We start from the raw sequence: 15473 nt of genomic DNA, 5'->3' as shown, positions 1-15473 counted from the left end.
ATCCGAAAGGAACGATTCATCGTTTTAATTAGCTTAATGGTGCAATCATCGTTAGCATCAAAGCCTTAATGCTCCCTGTAATTGTTGTTGTTGTTGTTCATCGCTACTCTGAGTTTATGTATACACCCAGCGTACCGATTGCATTGGAGATGGTGTCCTCATAATCACATCTTGTTTATCCCAAGAGCTAAAGCTGACTTTCTCCCCCCCCCCCCCCTCCATCCCATCTTCCTCTTTTCCCCCTTTCTCTCTACGTGTCACGCTGCACATTTTCCATGATAGTACACCAGAACAACTCGACTTTCTCTCGTGCTATGTTTGTTCGTTTGGTTTTTACGGGGCCTAATTTGCAATTGCCAAAATTTCTGTTTGCATAGGGCTAGGCCTACACTATTTTTTAATGATTTTTATAGCTTAAAGGTGCACTGACCCGAGATTTAAGAGGGCGCTGTTGGATGGAGCGCCCTCTTTAAACCTGGTTCCGTTTCCATTTCAAAGCAATGTATAATCGCTCTATTATATTTTGATCTTGTTTATCTTGTTTATCCCCTCATCTCCCAACATCCGTATCTGACCTTACACACACACACGTTGATATCAATGTGTTTAGTGATGGAATGATTTGCAACACACAATCACACAAACACACCATCATCAACAGACAAACCCCTATCGAAACTGTGCTGACACAGTGGGCACCCATTTTCTCCCAATCAAGAGATCATTGTGTATTCACTCTGAAACATTGAAATCTATACAGTGTCCCAGTATTTTTCTCCAGTGTCGTGCAGTGCTTCCTAAAATCCTTGCCTTGTCGTAAGATTTGACATTATCTGATCAGTGCCCTTGCTTAGTGTAGGATTAACCATCATCATAACACTTTAGGCCCTACCCTGACGGTTTTGCTATCACTGCTTTGAAGGTCACGAAACTCATCGACGCGTACGTGCGCGAGCTGAGCTACAGAGGGCAGAGTTGGGCTACCGCGTTTCTTAACCGCGGTAACGGCGGCTTAGCGGTCAACATAACCGTGTCGTTCGAAGAACTTGGGTTGCCGGTGCACGGTGTGCTGGGCTTCGACGTCACAGACCTGGTGAGCGGGACATACTCCGGTTACCTGACCCCCGATTCGTCATACTCCTATCTGGTGCCTCCCACGGGGGCTGTGTTTGTCCTTATCGGGACAGCACGATAAGTCATGAAGGTGTACCTCATATGCCCACAAATTTCTAATGCGCTAGTGCAATGGCTCCAAAGTAAAGATAGCAATCATCATTTGACACAAGACTTAATTTGGCATAATATATCAGCCTATACATTTCTGTGAATCAAAGAGATTTTCGACTCATTGTTTAGTTTCACAGAAGTTTCACTTCCCACATGAAGTTCAACTAACCACTTTACTGTTTCACCGTCAAATTCACCATTCCATTACACCAGGCTGTGGCACATGAAGATGATATTTGACTTAACAAAACGAGCATATTTTTTTTTAGCACGAACAACTCATAAACTCGACAGAAGTTGAATGTTCCTTTATCAACTTGAATCATCTAAGGTATTATGACACTACGCAGACAGTAAAGTTGTTATACTTAATCATGTTGCATCATGTGCGTCATGATTACAAAATGTACCTCCTGGCCATTCATTCTTATATATACAACGGATCTATTCGTGTTTGAACATACCTCACCCCAAGATCTTGATGATAACGAATTAACATGTATACATAGTTATGCTTCGATATCAGACGCACTTAGAAATACTCATACTGATACGATATAATTTCGTCCACTTTAATGGAAGTTGCATGTATATGTTATTGTTATTGTTATTGTTATTGTTATTGTTATTGTTACTGACTATGCAATACTGCTTTAGATGCACGAGTATAATCTACACAATCATGATTCCATTCTCTCATTATGAGTTTTCGACATGCGCAGTAACAGAATTGTGATAAGAACGGCGCTTAAACAATATTGATTTTGTTCTCCTATTTTGGAGATCATGTGCATAAACTATTATTGAATGATGATACATTTATATACTTTGTCGTGTCATTTCATCTTATTGTTTATATGGCAGTCTACCTGTTAACCTAAATAATTATGATCTGTATTTTTGTAATCTTCAGTTGAATAACTTTGTCGTGTTTTTTTTTTATGTTGAGATTTCACGTATTACCTTCACAAAGAAATTTAAAAAATGGCAATGTAATAATGGAATCATTATTTCGTTTCTCAGAATAGGTCACTTTTTTCCTGCAATTTGATTTGATTTTTTTTTGTTTTGCTATCGCAAGTGTGCATTGCTTTCCCGTTGTTTTATCCGTACATACATTTTGTATTTTGTTTCATGAACATGACTTGTACTTTTTTCCAAAATTGCTCAACTATGAAGTGCCAAAAGTGTCCTTCTACGTTATGCACTATTTTTTGTTTGATTGATGTAAAAATTGAATTGAATAACGCTGTATCAAAACAAAGCAAAAGTCGTGGTATCAAAACAAAGCTTTGTTTTGATATCGGATATCATCAAGATTCCTGAAGAAGGAGTTGGACGCCGAAAATCTGAGTTGAATAAAGGTATAATTTTGTGGCCAAAAACGTACGTACCTGTTTGTTTATAGATGTATAATATTTACATTGATGCTCTGACATTGAGCTAAAATCACGGTAACGCAAAGTATAAACGATGTAGCCGCAATGTAAGTTTCAGGCAGACTCTACATTGGGAGCTTGTTCTTGTAGCTTGCTCCATTTATCGGGGAAAAATAATCGTCTTCCGCACATTAACATACACGCAAGACTTACATTTATAGGATACAGTTAAACCACAAACGCATGAACAGTACTCTAAAGACAACACAAAACCGAAGACACTATTTATCATTCAACCACAGAGATACAGACATAATTATAAAACTAGTAATTCGATGCTCTTAAAGGAATGGTATAGTTTTGGTTGAGATGGGGATTCAGATTTTAACTTTTAGGGATATAATTAGAAACCACTTATGAAACATCAAAGAGCATACAATTCTAAAGGAATTCAGAATTTGTTTGATGAAAATAGTTTTTGAAATTGCTGAGATATCCAAAACCACGTAAAACAAAGACTATAAGTGGTCCTATACAGGAAAAGGTGGTCCCATACCACCGTTCAAGGACCTCTTTGTTTCTGGATTTCTCAGCCATTTCAAAATTAATTTCCATGAAATAAACTTTGAATTCCTCTTGAAATTGTATGCTCTCTCATATGTCATAAGAGTTTTCTCATTATCTTACAAAAAAAAAAATGGACACCTAAAACCCCATCTCAATCAAAACTATACAATTATCCTTTGAAATGTTGGTATTAATCTCAATACTTTCTTGTATGTGCTGGTAGTTTGAAAAGGGAATGAAATGCACCGAGAAGTTTTATACAATTTATTAATTGCAATATAGATTTCTTTGTCCATTAAGTCTGCCAATTTGACAGGGGAATGAACTGTACCCAAGCGTTAGAATTTTATGGTCGTTCCGCCTAATTTCGATCGTATAACGTCACCCCATTGAAGAAAATACAATGAATAAAATAGAAAATTACTGCATTACATCCGCCGCGCAATAACTCATATAACCCGAACATGTTTACCCATTCCCTACGGGAACCTGGTGGACTGTGTTAAGTCTATGGGGATTTGTTCAGAATCCGGTATGGAACAGGTTATAATAGACAAAATCATACGGAGACACAATAATTCGTGATACGCTATCCCAAACACAGAATAACATGCACGACTTTAAGGTAAATCCATTTACGCTTCTACATTAGCATTAAAAAATGGAATTGTGAGTGAACACAGTGCACAAAACACAATTCTGTATAATATTGGAAATATAAGAGCATTTATATACCATTGTAATTATATAATACAGACGTAATATTAAATTAGTACTGCTATATATACCTTATATTGTAAGAACATTGTGCATATTATAAAGCCAGGTTAAATTCAATCCCCGTATGTCAAGTCGGCTATATGTTATAATACAAAACCATGCAATCCAATTCAATGCCAATACGTTCATTTGGGATTGAACCAAGATGAAATGGAAACAAAAACAAAAATATGCATAATAAACAAACTTCTGCTAAGCTGCTTCTATAAAGGAATGACTGCTCAGGTCCAATCAAGACGCGAGATATACATTTATGGTTTACTAATTCCTATAGGCCTACTGGTATAGGTTCTACAAGTGTTTTACGTGCATGATGATGATGATATAATGGTAAATGTAGACAAGCAAAATTACAAGATAAGTTGTCACACAGATAAACAACTGATTGTACGAACTCAAGACGTGTACATTCATATTACTCGATCAATTTCAGAATTAATGTGGAAACAGACAACAAGCGTATATAATCATCTTGAGTTTCATGTGTTCTCTCACAAGTGCAATTGCGAAATTACTGATCAGTTATCAATAATATAGTTAGCATATGGCCAAGGGAAGGAATGATTATGAATTATTCACGAATATGTGAATATATATACTTGTATTTATCTCAGTGTCTAAAGCTCTTCCTTTGAGGATATCGAGCACTCTTCATAGAAGGATAGAATCACCAAGTGTATATACATATATATATATATATATATATATATGTAATATATATGTGCATTCTATATATATATATATATAGAGATATATATATATATATATAGATATAGATAGAGAGAGAGAGAGACAGAGATGTTATAAAAAAAAGGTTTAGCATCGACTCTCAGTGTGTATACATTAACAATAGGCCTTCATCAAGGATTGTAAGTATTTTTCTCCGTGGTCCGTGGAAGAGAACGAAGAGAAAAGAAAAACAACAGAAAATGGAATATAATAATAATAATAATAAAATATTGAAAACACGATATGTGAAAATTGTAAGGTATTACAATACAATACAATACAATACAATCAGATCATTTATATAGCGCCCTTACACAGTCAATGACTGGTTTCACAGCACTTTACAACAACATTCAGTTACAGATTGGCATCAAAAAGGAAAGTCTTAAGATTCTTCTTGAAGACATCATCGTATTAGGGATCCAAGAACACGTTTATAGGGCCTACTGTGACTAAGTTCACAATATCTAACTAGTCACTGTAGCTTAAGGCACAAATATGATTTTCCATTACACAACAATAAAATCATATTTCATCCGGTGATTACAAATGAATAATTGGCAGTATTTGGTATATTGTGCCCCAAAGATGCGGAAATAAATCACCCATATTAGTTTTTGTTGTATTCACAGTTAAAGATAAAGATATATTTACAGGTTGAATGTTTGAAAATTGATGTTGATATAAGATAATGTTATATGTTTTTCTGTTTTATAACGTTGGCAAAAAGGTGCCTCTCTTATGTTTTACATGTCATTATTGAATGTTGTTCATGTAATTGTGTATTGTATATTTTTGTTTTGTAAAAAGCATGTGAATAAAACAAATATCCATGATATGGACAATAAAGACTGAAATGAAATGAAATGAAAGGAAATGAAATATTCATGAAACGATCAGCATAAGGATATATTCCTATGGATAGATACAATTTCGCCACGAAATTTGACCATGAGAAAAAAAAAAGGACAATGTGGCCAAATTTGGCGTGAAGTTTTGTTGTAGAGTCCAGCGGCGACTTGGCCGACAACCCTGGTCGCGGCATTTAGCTGAAATGCGTTGACCCCCTCATTTTCTCCCCCTTAAGCACATGAAAACAATTTACAGGTGGCAAGTCTGGGGTTGTTCTATTGGGTTACCGAAACATATCATTTCTATATATATATATATATATAAAAACAAAATGGTGGTCCAACATGTATTTCTAGTGGCCCCGGACCACTGGATCCTGCTGCAATTGTCGAATCTTGATGTATTTATTATGTAAATACAAGATGTTATTCGGCATGTTCGGTATAATAGACAATTCCGGTCTGAAAAGAATGAGTAAAATTTCACAGGCACAACAATGAAAATTTGATTGAAATCGGATGGAAAATTCAAAATAACACAGTATCAATACAATGTAGTAACAAAGAAAAATACATGAAATTAACAATACTACGCATCACAAAGGCAGATGAAATTGAACTAAAATTAAAGTTGCAGGAAATGGAGGAGACATGCTGAAAAGCCAAGTTTGTATTTTTCAGTGTCCTCGTGGACAAAATAACTAAATACTGTAACATCAAGGAAGCAAGTTGCTATATATATATATATATATATATATATATATGTATATATATATATATATATATATATATATATATATATATATATACATGTACATATAATATATGTAGTCGTATACCTTGGGCTGACGGAGACCGCTACCGATGGTTTCACGTCCTTCCGCTGGACGATCTTCAGGCGGACTGGCTCCTAAGGCTGGCTGGCTGCGCCGCGCGGTGGGTCAGTTTCACGCTCCAGTGGCTTCCTATATATATATACATATATATATATATATATATATATATATATATATATATATATATATAATATAAAAGAGCACACACATACAGACTTACACAAACAAACAACAAACAAACAGTCTTGTTAAAGACAAAGAGAGAGAGAGAGAGAGAGAGAGACGCGGAAGGAGGAACAGAAAGAGACATGAGGACAAGACAGGACAGGACCTTGTTCTCGGGGTTTTTTTTTTTGTTTTGTTTTGTTCTTATTTCGCCTTTTTTTTATGTTAACCTTCTTTTTTTCCCTCACTGGGATATTTATTATTCTCTTCCATCCGACTGTATATACACGTAATACATCATATTTCAAATAACATCATACTTTTTTCAAATACAATACAATATAATATACCTCAGGAAAAAAGGTGTCTAAAGAGACACCATTTTTTCTGAAACACTTACAACTTATGATTATTTCTTCCAATGAATTTCTCTTTATCAAGATATTCCCTTATACTATATTTACATAAATCAAAACGAGGCGTTACTTTTTCTTATTTTACAAACATAAATTTCATATCTCACAAGCATGGTAATACAATTCAATGCCGAATTGTTAACCCCCAAAACCAAATAATTTATTTTCCGTCCTAAATGTTATTTCTAACCCCGTATTAACATTAATCCATTCTCTTACTTCAACCCACCAGCTATCAACATATTGACACTCACTCAAAAATGTATTAAAGTCTCAACATACACATTACAAAATAAACATTCTTTTCTTTAAACCAATCCAATTGTATTCAACATCTTATTCGTATGTAAAATAATTCTATTAACTATTTTAAACTGAAACCATCGTAAATTAACATCCTTCGTGCTCTTGAACGGGGCCAACGAAATAGATTGCCATTTCTTTTCTTCAAATTATATCAGTTGTCGCCATTTTAAAAATCCTTTACATTGATATGCATGATTTCTATTCTTAACAAAACAGCATAAAATTATGGGAACATCCTTTACGATGTTTCATAACCAATTTTAAAATATCAGGTATAATCGGTTGACAAAACTTTTCAATATTATTCATACCTCCATCACAACTTGCTTTTTTAACTGCATGACACATTCCAAAATAATCTAAAATGTTAACGTCAACATCATATTTCCTCTTAAAAGCAATAAATGATAATACATTTCCTTCTTCATCTAACAAATCATTAACAAAACGAATTCCTTTTTGATACCACTTTGGTTTGAAAACCGACACATTCCCTATAGTAATTTTGTTATTTTTCCACAAAGGTTAATTGGCACTGAAAATAATTGCAATAAACCGAAAGTAAATCGCCGTAAGCTGTGAATACTTCTTTCCAAAAGGGATTACACGTAAGTGAGGCTTGTTCAAATAAAAAATCATTTCCGAGACTCATATCTAATTGATGGGTTTGGGGTAAAATATACTCAATAATTTTTCTGACCATTTATCCGTTGTAAATAACCATCGCCTAATCCATGATATTTTCAATGCTGTAACCTGTGTGTAAATATTTATCATTTTCACTCCTCCTTGTGCATATGTCTGAGACATTTGAATTCTGTTTATTTTATCCCGCTTCCTTTCCCATATAAAACTAGAAAACATATCATTTATCTCATTCAAAAAATTAAGTTTAGGACTTCTTTCGTCTTTATACATTCCACCTTGTGTTGGCCTTTTTGGTCAAATGACATTTAAGATACTTTAAAGATTTACATTATTTGTTCTACGTGTGTATAATTGTTCCGTTCCTTCCTATAGTTAAATTTTTTTTTAAAAATTGTTACAAGGCATATTATGTTCAGAGGCCGTAATCCAAGTCAAGCGTTTTGCTTATTGATAACGGTCTCCTCCACCTGTACACTTAAAGATCTGTAATGATATGTATGTATTATTTCGCATGACTATATTTGTATTGCGACATTTTGTTTATATTTTCATGACTTGTGAATAATATGCTCGATATTGTTATACTTACTTTCTGTTATGTACAAGTGGAGAAATAAAACTTACTGAAACTGAAACTGAAACTGAACTTTTCTGAAAAGACAGGCATGACAGGAAAAAGGCGAGAAGGGAGAAGAGATAACGGGTCTATACCAGCACACGCGAGGCAAAAGATGCAATGGCTCACCGAGATAAATTTAAAAAAAGGAATAATAGAAAAATGAGTATGACGTATAAGAAATAAAACGCCAATAAAAGAATAAAGATTTAGCAAAAATAGTCCTAGTTAATGGCAAATGAAATGAGTTGGATTGCCGGGTATAACAGGGTACTTGAGTGTTGGATACTAGAGTGGTATATGATCAATTCAAAGGACAATTCTGAAACAAATGATAAACCTTGATCTAAAAGAAAAGATAGGCAAACATAATCAGTCTTTTTCACACTCGCAGAATTGAATCATCGCACACGATCAATGGAAAATTGTTAAGTGATATGACATCATCAGATCACTCTTATTTTGTGCATTCATATCAACTGTTCGAAATTGTTTTGAAGAAATGTCAGCAAATTTTAATCTCTAAAGTCTCGTAATGGTTTTGCTAATCCGAACTTCTTATACATTTTCGTTATTGTGTATTAAACTTAATTTGCCTATCTTTTCTTTTAGATCAAGGTATATCATTACTGTCTCAGAATTGTCCTTTGAATTGATCATACCACTCTCTATCCAAAACTTCCATAAGTATATAGACTATATTTTGATTTTTATGAGATTTCCACCATTGCTTGCTTTGGTTTAAAAAAGTACGCAACGAAGAAGTCGATATATTACAGCGGCACTGCATTAAAAATGAATGTTTATCAATGTGAATAATCACTGAAGTGTTTACTTCCCTTCATATTTTCTGCCTTCACTTGTAGGTATGATTCCAATTTAACTTCAAACACCCAACATTGTGAGTACGCGTTACCAAGTTCAAAATCTCTTCTCATTTACAGTATTGGATTACGAAGTGATCGAAATAGAACTAAATACTACATTAGGCATAATGCTCTAGTGGTTTCTCGTTTCTGCATGGTTAAGGCAGACTCCGAAGGGAACAGCACTATATTGGAGGCACAGAATCCTATAGTTTTAACCAGAAATTCGAAATTCGCAATGGTAGGGCCTATGTTTGCTTTATCCAAAATTTTAATAGCATGTAAGGACTCCTTTCAGGGTACATCATGGAGTGTCAAACATGCCAACCATTCTCCATCTTTCAACCAGTCACTAGAAAACAAATTCTTTATAAAGATGTGTACCCATGTTTTACAGCACTTATAGTGGGGCAGATATGTGAAAAAGATGCTCACATCCGGTGGAAAGTATGAAATTTTGAGGCGCTGATTTCAAAGATTGCCGGATCCAAGAGATCTGATCACGGGGTCGGCCGCCATTTTGAATTCCAATATGGCCGCCGTCAAAGATCCCTATCTTCAGTTCTGAATGACATTAGCCATTGGAATTTGATATATAAAAGCATGAAGATATGATGACTTCAATAACAGACTTATTTGATGTGTCTGACAAGCTGCACGGCAGCCAATTTGAATTTAATACATATTTGCCATGTTGGAGTGTTGAAAATCTCTATCTCGGGTTTGTAAATTAGGCTACCTGATTGAGCGCGCGTTTGTAACTGATAGAGTGCGCGCTGATGTATTTACATTGTGACGTCAGTGAAAGGTGCATTATGCTTCCTTTTTGCTGCACTTTTTGACATGCCCGTGAATGTTAGTCGTGATGTTTGTCTTCGTAGCCACATTGGAATTCAAAATAGCAGGCATTGCGTTTGTCAGACACATCACATCAGTTAATATTTTAACTCAGTATGTTAAAATACTTGCTTACACCTAATTTCAGGGTCACTCACCACTTAGAAATCGAGATAGGGATTTTGAATATTTCGTCGAGGCGGCCATATTGGAATTCAAAATGGCGGCCATTCGATGTTTGTCAGACACTCAATCAATCTGTCATCAAATTCAATGTGTCAAAACGCTCATGTGTACCAAATTTTGGTGCCACAGGTCATTCAGAACTGAAGATAGTGATCTTTGAATTTGTTTTGTGATGGCGGCCATATTGGTCAGATCTCTTGGATCCGGCAATATTTGAAATCAGCGCCCCAAAATGTTAACACAGTACCACTACAGGATTATGTTTTGGAGGTCATTTGCCGCCAGGGAAAGGAGAGGGGTGGAGGAGTAGGAGCTTATATTCATAAGATGCTTAACTATGTTACACTGAATTATTATGTTGAACACACGGAAAGTCTTTGGTTGAGGATAAATCAGAATTGTTTTGATAAAACTGTGATAGGAATAATTTATAGAAAACCAAATACTGATGTTGAACAATTTCGAAATAGCTTGCTTAATGTTTTAGAGGAACTTAATGTTGGAAAAACAGGCATTGTACTTCTTGGTGATTTCAACATAGATATATCTCAAACGAATAATCAAAAGGTATATGATTATCTGAGTATGGTAGAGAGTACAGGAGTGCAACAGATTATCTCGTCACCCACAAGGGTGACAGATTCTACGTCGTCTATTATTGATCATATTTATACTAATGTGTACAGTCATACAATTCATTCAGGTGTCATTGAGACAGATGTGTTAGATCATTTTCCAATTTTTGTAATTTTTGAAAATGGGAACAAAAAATCGAATGTCTTTGTGCAGAAATTTGCCCGATCCTACAAGTCATTTAATGCCCAGTCATTTCACGAGGATCTAGGGAAAACTGAATGGGCACATGTATCTAGATACGACAATGATAACACAGCTTATAAAGTTTTTCATGATATGTTTGAGAAAATATGTGATAAGCATGCACCTACAATAGAATATAATGTATCCCAGAAAAAGAACAGCCCAAAGAAACCTTGGATCTCATCAGCGATTCTTAAATCCATCAAGAAGAAGCACAACTTATACAAAAACTACAGGTCTTCAAATTTTAGTGACGAATGCGGAAACAAGTATAAAAGGTATCGAAACACTTTGGTAACAGTCATTAAAAATGCAAAGAGATTATATTATTGCGATTCTTTTAATCGTAATAAAAGTAACATGACAAAGACCTGGGATACTATTAATGAGTTAATTGGTAGAAAGGGTAAGAATAAGCATTTGGATATAGAAAAGTTAACTATTAATCAAGGTGGAATTGATAAAGTTGTATCTTCTGAAAATGAAATACCCCAAGAACTCAATAACTACTTTGTCACTGTTGGGTCAAATTTGGCAGAACAAATACCAAATGGGCCTCCTAATAGTTGTTTTCAAGATTATTTGGGTGCCAGAAACACAAAGTCTTTGGCTTGGAAACCTATAAGAGAAGAAGAAATTATGGATATTGTATATGCTCTTGATGCTACAAAGTCTCATGGTTATGATAATTTGTCAATAAGATTGATCAAGGACGCAGCACCATTGTTTCCCCATTGACTTATATCTTTAATTTGTCATTGGAAATGGGCCAATTCCCAGATGCACTTAAGATTGCAAAAGTGACGCCTTTGTTCAAGAAAGGTTCGAAAGATGACCCAGGTAATTACAGACCTATTTCGGTTCTACCAGTAATTGCAAAAATTTTTGAGAAATTAGTCAATGGTCGTCTAATGGACTTTTTAGAGTCCACTAAAATTTTGTACAGACACCAGTATGGATTTCGTAAGAAATACAGTACAAAATTATCATTAATCAATTTGGTTAATACATTAATACATTCAAATGATAAAGGTGAAATAACCCTTGGTATATTTATAGATTTCAAAAAGGCGTTTGACACAATCAATCATCGCATCCTTTCAGCGAAATTAGAATATTATGGCATAAGAGGCATTGTGTTGCAGTGGTTCCAAAATTACCTCTCAAACCGATCGCAGGTATTGTGCTACAAGAATGAAGTATCCAGTAGTAGAACGATCACATGTGGAGTACCACAAGGATCAGTGCTAGGACCCACACTGTTTCTGTTATACATCAATGACTTACCTAGCTCAGGTAACTATTTTCAGTTCAGACTATTCGCTGACGATTCAAATATTTTTCATACATTTCCCAAAGGTACAAAACATATTGATATGAATGATGTAAATGGAAAATTGAATGAGGTACAGAAATGGTGTATTGTGAATAAATTAACTATTAACTTGAAGAAAACAAATTATATGATTATTAAAGGACCAAGACAACCAATTGCAGTTAAAGGTGTGTTAACAGTCTCTGAAACGGTTATAGAAAGAGTAAATGTAGCATCTTTTGTAGGTATCCAAATTGATGAGACCTTGATGTGGAAGGATCAGATTAAATGTATCAACAAATGCATTAGGCGCAAAATTGGCTTAATCTTCAAGTTAAGATACTTTGTTCCAAGGCATGTTTCTCATGCTTTTATATAAATTCTTTATACAATCACGTATACTTTATGGAATTGAAATATGGGGAAGTACCTACAGAAGCCACTTAAATTGTATATTTTTAGCGCAAAAAATGGCCGTGAGAGCAATTACATTTTCCCCCTTATGAACAGGTTCTAGGCCATTATTCACCAGTCTAGGAGTGTTAGATGTTTTTGACCTGCATAAGCTTGCAGTGTCAACCTTTGTATATGATCTACGCAAGGGACATTTACCACATTCTGTAACGCAATATTATGAGCCAATGAATCATGCATACAGGACTAGAGGCAAAGATCATTCCATGCTTAGACTCCCGAAATGTAAAACGACACATGGTACATTTTCCATATCTTTTGTCGGATCAAAGTTTTGGAATAGTTTGCCCAAAAATGTTCAAGAGGAAAGAACAAGATCTTCATTTCGAAGACACCTAAAAAATCACTTGTTAAAAGAAGTTTAGTGAAGAAAAGAAATTTCAATGTTCAGTTTAATGTACTTCTATAGTACAGTTACTTTAAAAGAGTAGACCTTGCAATAAGCAGCTTAAATATACATGTAGCTATGATGGGAGAACCATTCTCGACTAGCACTTGTGCTAACTTTTGGTTCCCCCTTTAACAACATTATCTTCTGTTTTTCTATTTTTTTTTCGATTATTCTTTTTCAGAACCTCTGTCTATGCATATATGTCTACATTACATACTTAAAAATTGCGCCCCTAATTTCTGAAAAAGACTATTGTTCAACCCCAACCCCATCCCGGTAGGGACTTTAAGCAAAGTCCACATGATATGCTTTTCAAGCCCTTAAAAGGGGTCTTTTGAGGGTGATTTAAATGTAATGAATTTTGATAAATTTTGGTGAGCGAGCGCAGCGAGCGAGCCGAAAATTTGTGTATTTCAGCTGACAAAACATGGAATTCTTGTCATTTTTTGCTTACCAAATCTTACAATTCTAATCAAGATAGTGACGGCCTTATAGATAACGATTTATCTATACCAACAAACTGAGTACTTTAAAAAATATTCTAAATCAGAGGGGCATTTCATGAAGCATTTTGTCCGACAACTTGTCGGACAAAATTTGCTTTCAGCCAATCAGAAGCAAGGATTTCAGTAGCTTTTAACAGTTTGTCAGACGAAATATCTGACGAATTGCTTCATGTAATGCCCCCCCCCCCATGTACGCGCGAGTGAGCCGAAATTTGTATATTTCCGCGTCATCATCACGTTTTGTTCTTATCTCCTTTTTAATTTTGATAAATTTTGGCGAGCGAGCGCAGCGAGCGAGCCGAAAATTTTTGTATTTCAGCTTACAAAACATGGAACTCTTGTCATTTTTTGCTTATCAAATCTATACAATTCTAATCAAGATACAATGTATAGTGACGGTCTTATAGATAACAATTTTTACCAACAAACTGAAGACTTGAAAAAATACTCTGAGTTAGTACGAGCGAGTGAGCCGAAATTTGTATATTTCCGCGTCATCATCAGGTTTTGTTCTTATCTCCTTTTTGTTTTGATAAATTTTGGCGAGCGAGCGCAGCGAGCGAGCCGAAAATTTTTGTATTTCAGCTTACAAAACATGGAACTCTTGTCATTTTTTGCTTATCAAATCTTACAATTCTAATCAAGATACAATGTATAGTGACGGTCTTATAGATAACAATTTTTACCAACAAACTGAAGACTTGAAAAAATACTCTGAATTAGTACGAGCGAGTGAGCCGAAATTTGTATATTTCCGCGTCATCATCACGTTTTGTTCTTATCTCCTTTTTGTTTTGATAAATTTTGGCGAGCGAGCGCAGCGAGCGAGCCGAAAATTTTTGTATTTCAGCTTACAAAACATGGAACTGTCATTTTTTGCTTATCAAATCTTACAATTCTAATCAAGATATAGTGACGGCCTTATAGATAACGATTTTTACCAACAAACTGAGGGCTTGAAGAAATACTCTAAATTAGTACGAGCGAGTGAGCCGAAATTTGTATATTTCCTTACCTTTTGTTCTTATCTTGTTTGATTTTTTTGGCGCCCCCCCCCCCCGTATGTTCGAAACCGTTGGCGCCTTCTTTTGATCCAATTGGCGATCGCTTCAGAACGAAAGAAATTGCAGCCGCTGCTCAGTGAAACATTTTGCCTGCTAAATATAAAATGACATGTGTGAACACAATAGAAATTGTCATTTTGTCCGCTTCATTTCATTCTCTTTGCTTTTTCAGTGATAAATGTATCACAACGAAACTAAATGTATTATAGCACATGTATTCTTATGTAAGGTAGATATAAGTATGTAAAATATATGCTTGCAAAGCTGTAAGAACCTTGTACAAAATCATTGTATTCTCATAAAAATTTCATGTTATTGTATCTTACACTGTGGAATTTCATGTTAACATGTTATCATATTCGTATGTATGTTGTTAATAAACTCAACTCAACTCAAAAAAATACCCCTATATGCAAAATTTCATACTTTCCGCCGGATGTGAGCATTTCGACCAATTTTTGTTACATATCTGCCCTACTATTATGTCCTCTTATC

The sequence above is a fragment of the Diadema antillarum genome, unplaced genomic scaffold (assembly GCF_040938485.1).
Source record: "Diadema antillarum isolate AM-2024a unplaced genomic scaffold, OU_Dant_1.0 seq00000690_RagTag, whole genome shotgun sequence".
NCBI lineage: Eukaryota > Metazoa > Echinodermata > Echinoidea > Diadematoida > Diadematidae > Diadema > Diadema antillarum.
This window is presented reverse-complemented; position numbering follows the sequence as displayed.